The following is a 6642-nucleotide window of genomic DNA, read 5'->3' on the forward strand; positions in this document are numbered from 1 at the left end:
CTCTAGAACTGGAGATTAGAAACCAGAGACCCAGAGACCATGAACAAAATGATACAGCTGTGAGGCAGCCAGTCAGCAGAGAGGGGATCCAACAGATGTGAACAGAGAAGACTCCTCCTAAGTGAGAAAACAAACGTGGCCCCTGAGAGATCTACAGAAGGTGGAGCTGCCTTAGATCCCGATTTCTTTCTGATTCTCAGTCAGTCCTGCAAATCTCCTTCTCCCTGAGGTAAAAGAGTAAATCTCCGTCCCTCGCCTTCTAAACAGCCCTGACTAATATAGTAGCAGAGAAACTGAGCAAAAGCAGGAAGAGGCGGATGGCACACTCACATGATCCTACGAAAAATTCCCCCCCGCAGTGTATGCGGCCCAGAATCAGAACCCTGGATGCCAGTCAGACAACCACCAGAAGAGCCCACAGGAGAGGGGACAGGCGGTAGGGATGCAGAAGAAATGAGAGATACAAACTTGAACAGTATAAAATCCCCCATACTGGACCCTTTGACCTACCAAAATATCCAGAAGAGAGATTCTGGATGTAGAAATTTTAAAAATTATGTGACCAGAAATGAAAGAACTGGTCAAAGATGACTAGATACCAAGCATAGGTGATGAGAGGATGGTGGTGTCGCTAACAAAAAAAAGAGTGAAGTCCGGAGAAGGTCAGGACTTTCCTCTGTTTGGTGAGTATCTCCTCCTTCCCCACCACTCCTGCATGCTGAATGTGAGGCGCTCGAAAAAACCTGGGTTGGAGAATCCACCCAGTTTTTGGAGAAACAGATCTGGAAATCACTCGCACAGCGTGTAAAACAAAGATCCTCAAACCTGTGTGCATCAAAGTTACTCAGGAAGCTTGTCAATACACAAATTCCTTGGGCTTCTCCCCCAGAGAATCCTATTCAGTAGATCTGGGGCGCAGACACTGACATTTTAACAAGCACCCCAAAATGATTCTGATGAAAGTTTCCACGCTCGTAAAGCTAGAGAACAAAGAACACAACCTCGCCGCCGCATTTCTCACCCTTGGCTCTGCATCAGGTCTCCTAAGGTGCTTTAAAAAAATTCAGATGTCTGATCCTCAGTGTTGTCAAAGTGGGGACAGTGACAGAACGTATCACAGTCACCTATCTGAAGGGGTGATTCCTGAGCCACACCCCAGGCCCGCTGAATGGGAATTCTGAGGGTAAGGCTAAGAAAGCTACATTTTTAACCAGTGCCCCCTAGCGGCTAGCAAAGATGGCTCCATAAATGGTTATTAATAAGAAAATATTCTTCGTTGGTTTAAACCTTACTATGTGTCAAAACAATTTTAAAGAAAAATAATCCAACGTTACTGGCTGACAAATCGCTTCCCCATAAATAAATCAAGGAAGCGTCGTAATCAATGGCTTGCTGATATTTTGCTGATATAACGGCCTGCACAGGACAATGGAGTAATGGAGCCCAATATGAAAGCAAAGGGAGAAAAACCAACCACCTCCTCCGTGGAAGCCCAGGGAAAGAAACCTCGAACGCCTGCCCTAGCGGTACCAGCTAAGAGGGTTCTCGAGGTGGTGGGCGTGCCTGCGGCTGCTCCGAAAAACAAACCAAAAGACACTTGTTCCACTAGCATCCCCCATCTCACCCCCCCAAAAGGCTGACCACCTGCGACAGCAAGTCCAAGACCTTCCCGGCGCCCCAGCAAGCGCGGACCCGCCCGGAAAGCCGGACACCGGCCCCCCCGCGGCCCCGCCCCGCCCCCTCCCTCCCCTCCCTCGACCCCGCACACGCACTCGGCCTCGCGCCCCCCTCACCCGGCCACGACCCCTTCCCCACACCCGGCCTCACCCTTCCTCCGCTCCCTCCTCGCTCGGCCTCGTCCCCCTACACACCCCACCACGGCCCCTCCCCGCCGACCACCACACCGACCGTCTCAGAACCTGGCCCCAGGACGGCTTCCACAGCTCGGGCGGAAAGGGCCCGCTTTGCCGCAGGCGCTGTCAGAAGACTAGAAAGGGAGAGACCGCGGCTTTCAGCGCGTTGCCCTCACCTCAGCCGGCGGCCATCTTCCCCCTCATCTCCGCAAACTGACAGATCACGTGACCCGGGCTGAGGGGCGGGGCGGCGGGTGGCCACGCCCCGTGTCTGCCCCGGGAGCCCGAAGGAGGCGGGGCTGGGTGGGGCTGCCGGCGCCGGCGGGAGCAACTGGGGGTAGGCGGGCTGGGGCGAGGGAAGCGAGTCACCCAGCCCTGCCGCCCTCGGCACCTTCTCTCTGGCCTCCAAATTTTGGCGTATTTTGGCAAGCGCCCCAGGCAATATTTTCTTCATCTTCAGTGTCACTCTTCATATTATGGCGAGTTTCTTATCCCAGTTCACCATTATCATCAAAGCTTATGCAGAGAAATAAACCGCAATTATAACTTCAGACGACTCCGCAAACATATTGCGAATGGAGGCTAGCTGAAATCCCGTCCTCCTGAACCCAGAACACCTGTGGGATCTAATCTCCCGGCCCAGAGAGCCCACCGCCTCCCCCGCTTCCTCACTCCCCCCTCTGCAGCCCGGCAGCCCGGCCTCACCCGGGTCTCTGCAGAAGGAACCTCTGACCTGCCGGCGGCCAAATGTGATTGACCTTTTTTCCACTCACAGTTTCCCTCGCGACTCCCTCCTGGAAATGTTCACCTCCCTCGGCTTCTATGACTCTGATTCTCCTCGTTTTCCTCCCATTTCTCTAGCTGCTCCTCTCAGATTTCACCTCCCTTCAAATTGGTTAATGTTTCCAGAGTTCATTTCAAAGCTGGACTCGTCACCCTCCCGACCTGGTGTGATCCTCCTGTAGTGACACTGTCGGGGGACCTGTCTCCTGCCCCCATCCACCGAGGCAGGAATTGGGAAGTCATGCACCTCCCTCCGCCCCTCCCTAACGTCATCCAATCAGCCCACACCGCCTGACTGCAGCCACTTTCATCACCCCTGAGCTGCTTAAAGGCTTCAGAAGCTCCCCACCAGGACTATATATCAAAAGCCCCCAACTACCCTCCCTGCCTCTGCTGGTGCCCCACTAACCATCTCCCCAGGAGATTGGGATCATGTCACTTCTTTGATTAAACTCCTCAGCAGCCTTCCATTTCCATAGAGCAGATTCCCAAATAGTACTTAACAGGCAAGGCTCCTCTGGAGCTGGCCCCTGCCAGACGTCTTGCCATTGTACTGTCCACCACTCTCCTCCCATCCTGCCCAGCCCTAGGCTGGCAAGTTCAGTTCCTGGAACATTGGGCCATGCTCTTTCTCATCTCCATTTTGTTTCCAAAGTGTTGTTCCCTCTCCCCTGGATAGTCTTTCCTGCCTCTTGTCCAGCTGAGTCCAACAGATGAATTCTATTTGTCTTTTAAGAGGCAGCCTAAGCAGTCCCCTCTTGTGTAGCTTTCTGCATGACCTCAACCAGAGTTCATCATCCATCTTCTGTATTCACCTTCTTACTCCACAGTCCTGGGGCACAGTAGGTATTCCAAAAGTATGTGTTAAAGCATATTTAACCTGTTTCCTTGTCTCTCCCCCACTATAAGGTTCACTCCATTCTTATTCCACACCAGCTTCCCTCACCCTGTTTAGAGCAGTGTGGCCTTGGAAAGCCTTTAAGGAAGAAAGAGCACCATTTATGACTTCGTCACATGCTTTGGGGTGTCCTCTCATTGTCCATGCACGCCTCACCAACATCTGATGGAGCCACATGTTGGCTCCTTGTTGGCTTTTTCCATGAGTTGCCAGAGTGATCCATTTCAGATGCTTTTCAATGGTGCCCAAAGGTGGCACATCAAAATCATCTGTAGATCTTTCTAAAAATCAAAACTCGACCCTTGTTGGGGATTTTTAAAATATCTTCCAACGGAACACCATTCTCAGACGTGGTTTTTGTCCCATTGTGTCCAAATCGGTGATAGCAGATATGAATATCCCTTTTCAGTGTCAAGCAAGTTTTTGAGGACCTACACAGTATAGCAGGTGGCCTTTTAGTAGCCACTGATTGTGAAAGCAACATGGGAATTGGAATCTGTGGTTTCACAGGGATCTATGGCCCCAGCGTGGGAGCCAGTGCTCTGATCATGAGGAACCATCTGAATCATCAGCAAGGCATTTGAAAGGCTTTCTTTTTTGTTCTTGTTATTTTTGGGGTGGGGGGCTGTTTTTAAAATATTTTAATGAGTGCATTTTAATATTATTGGTGTCTTTTGTAATCATATTGATTTTATTTTTATCTATTTAAACACATTCTGAGAAGGCAGTCGTAGGTCTTACCTGTCTGCCAAAAAGGACTACAACACAAAAGTGGTTAAGAATCCCTGGGCAAAAATATTAAAAATGAGATGAGACTTCCTACACTTCCTGACACCTCTGGGTTACCATGTGTGAAAAAGCTGCACTCTCATCCCACGATGGTTAAATTTGTTTCCAGGATTCCTAGTACTGGGGAAAGTCTGGGTTGCTCTTCTTGCAAGAAAGTTGTCTGTACATTAAACCTTGTCTTTGAGTTTCTTGACCTTCTGAGCTACTCTCCAAGAGATTTGCTCTTCCCCTGGGATGTTGACGGGCTTTCTGGATGAGCCTGGGGACACAAAGGGAAAATGTGGATTACATAGCAGAGATTGGGCCCTGCAAGATCTCACTGAGGTGTGTCGGCTATGAAATGGTGACTCAGGGAGAAGGGGTCTTGAGTCCCTAAGTGCTTCCCCTATGGAACACCATTTTGAGAAGAGAGCTGCCCCCGTGACAGTCCTCACCGTTCCAGCCCACCTCACCATGACCACCCCCAGCCGCTTCACCCCGTAATTTCTGTAACTCCAGGAAGCAACGCCTGGTTGGTGAGCTGGCCTCTCCACAAGTCCAGGAGGCTGGCTCATGCCCACCAGGTGTGAGCCACACTGAGCAGCAGTGAACCAGCATGACCAGAACACCTCTCTTGGGGACAATTGGAATATAACAGAAAGCGGGGGGGCGGGTGGGACAGCAAGCAGTGGTCCTCCAGCTGAGGTGGTCCCAAGCACCGCTGCACCGCAGCTGGGGGCTTCTCGGTCAAGGACTTTGCAAATCCCGGTCTAGAAGTGGGACATTGAGTCCCAGACACTAAGACCATCACCCACACTACCTGAATCCCCTCCCCACGTCTTCTCCCCAGATAAAAATCCTGAAGATATTCGGTGTACAAGTTGTCCTTTCAGGCACATTTTAAAAGCAGTCCAGATGACAGCCTGGAAAGAAGCTACTAGAAACAGGCCTTCCTTTGGCAAACGTTTGAATGGAAGATGAGAGAAGGGTCGGGTTCATGGATGGCAGGAAAGGGGAGAAGCCCTGGAGCAGGGAATAGGGTTATCAGCTAGGGTCCCCCCTCCATTGCAGGTCTGAACTGGAGAAGGGAGAAATCTTACGTTCGGGGTTTTATTAGTAGTCCAGGCCAGGCATTTCATTACTAAAATGAGAATTTTTAATGACCAAACGTGACTAGGTGATATTCAATGATCCAAGAGTAATGAGAAAAATTACAAAAATTATGAGACCTATTAGAAATTTTGTCTGGGAAACAAGAAGGAGAAGGGAGCATTTACAGGAGCTGTCCTGAGGAAAAATAAAGTTGCTTTTTTTTAATTACTTTTTTTTAAGTATTGCTGATTTACAATGTTGTGTTAATTTCTGCTGTACAGCAAAGTGATTCAGTTATACATACATATACATTCTTTTTTTATATTGTTTTCCATTATGGTTTATCATAGGATACTCAATATAATTCTCTGTGCTATACAGTAGGGCCTTGTTTAAAGTAGCTTTTTGATCCCACTGTAGCCCATTCTTCTTTATCTACATTATGGTTACATTTAATAAATTAAATATTTTCCAACTTCTGCCAAATGCTGTTGACTCCTTTCATATTCATGGACTCAGACTCTCATCTTGCGATGATATGACCGTTGTAAAATAGAACTGAAATGCTTTCTCCTCAGTTTTGTTTCAAATGTATCACTCTCTCCACTTTCATTGGTCTTTTTATGGTTTATGCAGCTCGCCTAAATCTTTCTGGCAGAGGCATCCTAAAGGTTTCTTGCTTCAGCAGAATCACTCAAATCACTTCGAGAGTCTGGCTTTTTTACTTGTCATGTATTATGGAGGAGGAAAAATATGAGTTATCTTTCCATTCCTCACCACTCTCCCCACCAAAAACTGTAATTTTAATCACACTTTCATCTTTTTCAACAGTATCAGCATATTGGGATGATGATTTCAGCAGTCCAATCTTTTTACATGGTTTCAGTTTCATTGTACATCAGATTTTCCATGGAAATCTTAAGATGTTTCACATACCGTCTTGCTTTAAAAAACGTTTTTCTCTGACTCTAAAAGGAATATGTGTTCATTATAAAGTATTTGGAAAACACAGAGATATTTGAAGAAGAGCGATCTCCCCTAATTTACCACTCAGAGTCCTCTGACGTCTTAAACAGATTTGAAACAAAAACTTTATGGACCAAAGTCATTATTTTAAACATTTCTTATTGAGAAGGGGATGGGTAACAGGGAGGTTCCTAAGATGTCATTTTTTTGCCTTGAAGAGTGATGGTTGTCGCTATCATTTCTCTTGATATCTCGCTTTGCCAATCTCCTCCCCGACTCATT

At 48.1% G+C, this 6642-nt stretch overlaps 1 protein-coding gene across 7 annotated transcripts in view; it reads right to left on the reverse strand.

The window, feature by feature from the left end:
- The window catches only part of KIDINS220 (kinase D interacting substrate 220), a 98524-nt gene extending 96467 nt beyond the window's left edge, over positions 1–2057 (reverse strand). For 6 of the 7 annotated variants that reach the window (XM_061210495.1, XM_061210494.1, XM_061210493.1 and 3 more), the window contains exon 1: positions 1909–2049. The gene's annotated coding sequence lies outside the window, so the exon portion shown is untranslated. Of the gene's footprint in view, positions 1–1908 lie in introns of all 7 variants that reach the window. The other variant, XM_061210490.1, reaches the window with a different exon arrangement.
- Positions 2058–6642: the final 4585 nt, after the last annotated feature.

The sequence above is a fragment of the Eubalaena glacialis genome, chromosome 14 (genome assembly GCF_028564815.1).
Source record: "Eubalaena glacialis isolate mEubGla1 chromosome 14, mEubGla1.1.hap2.+ XY, whole genome shotgun sequence".
Classification (NCBI taxonomy): domain Eukaryota; kingdom Metazoa; phylum Chordata; class Mammalia; order Artiodactyla; family Balaenidae; genus Eubalaena; species Eubalaena glacialis.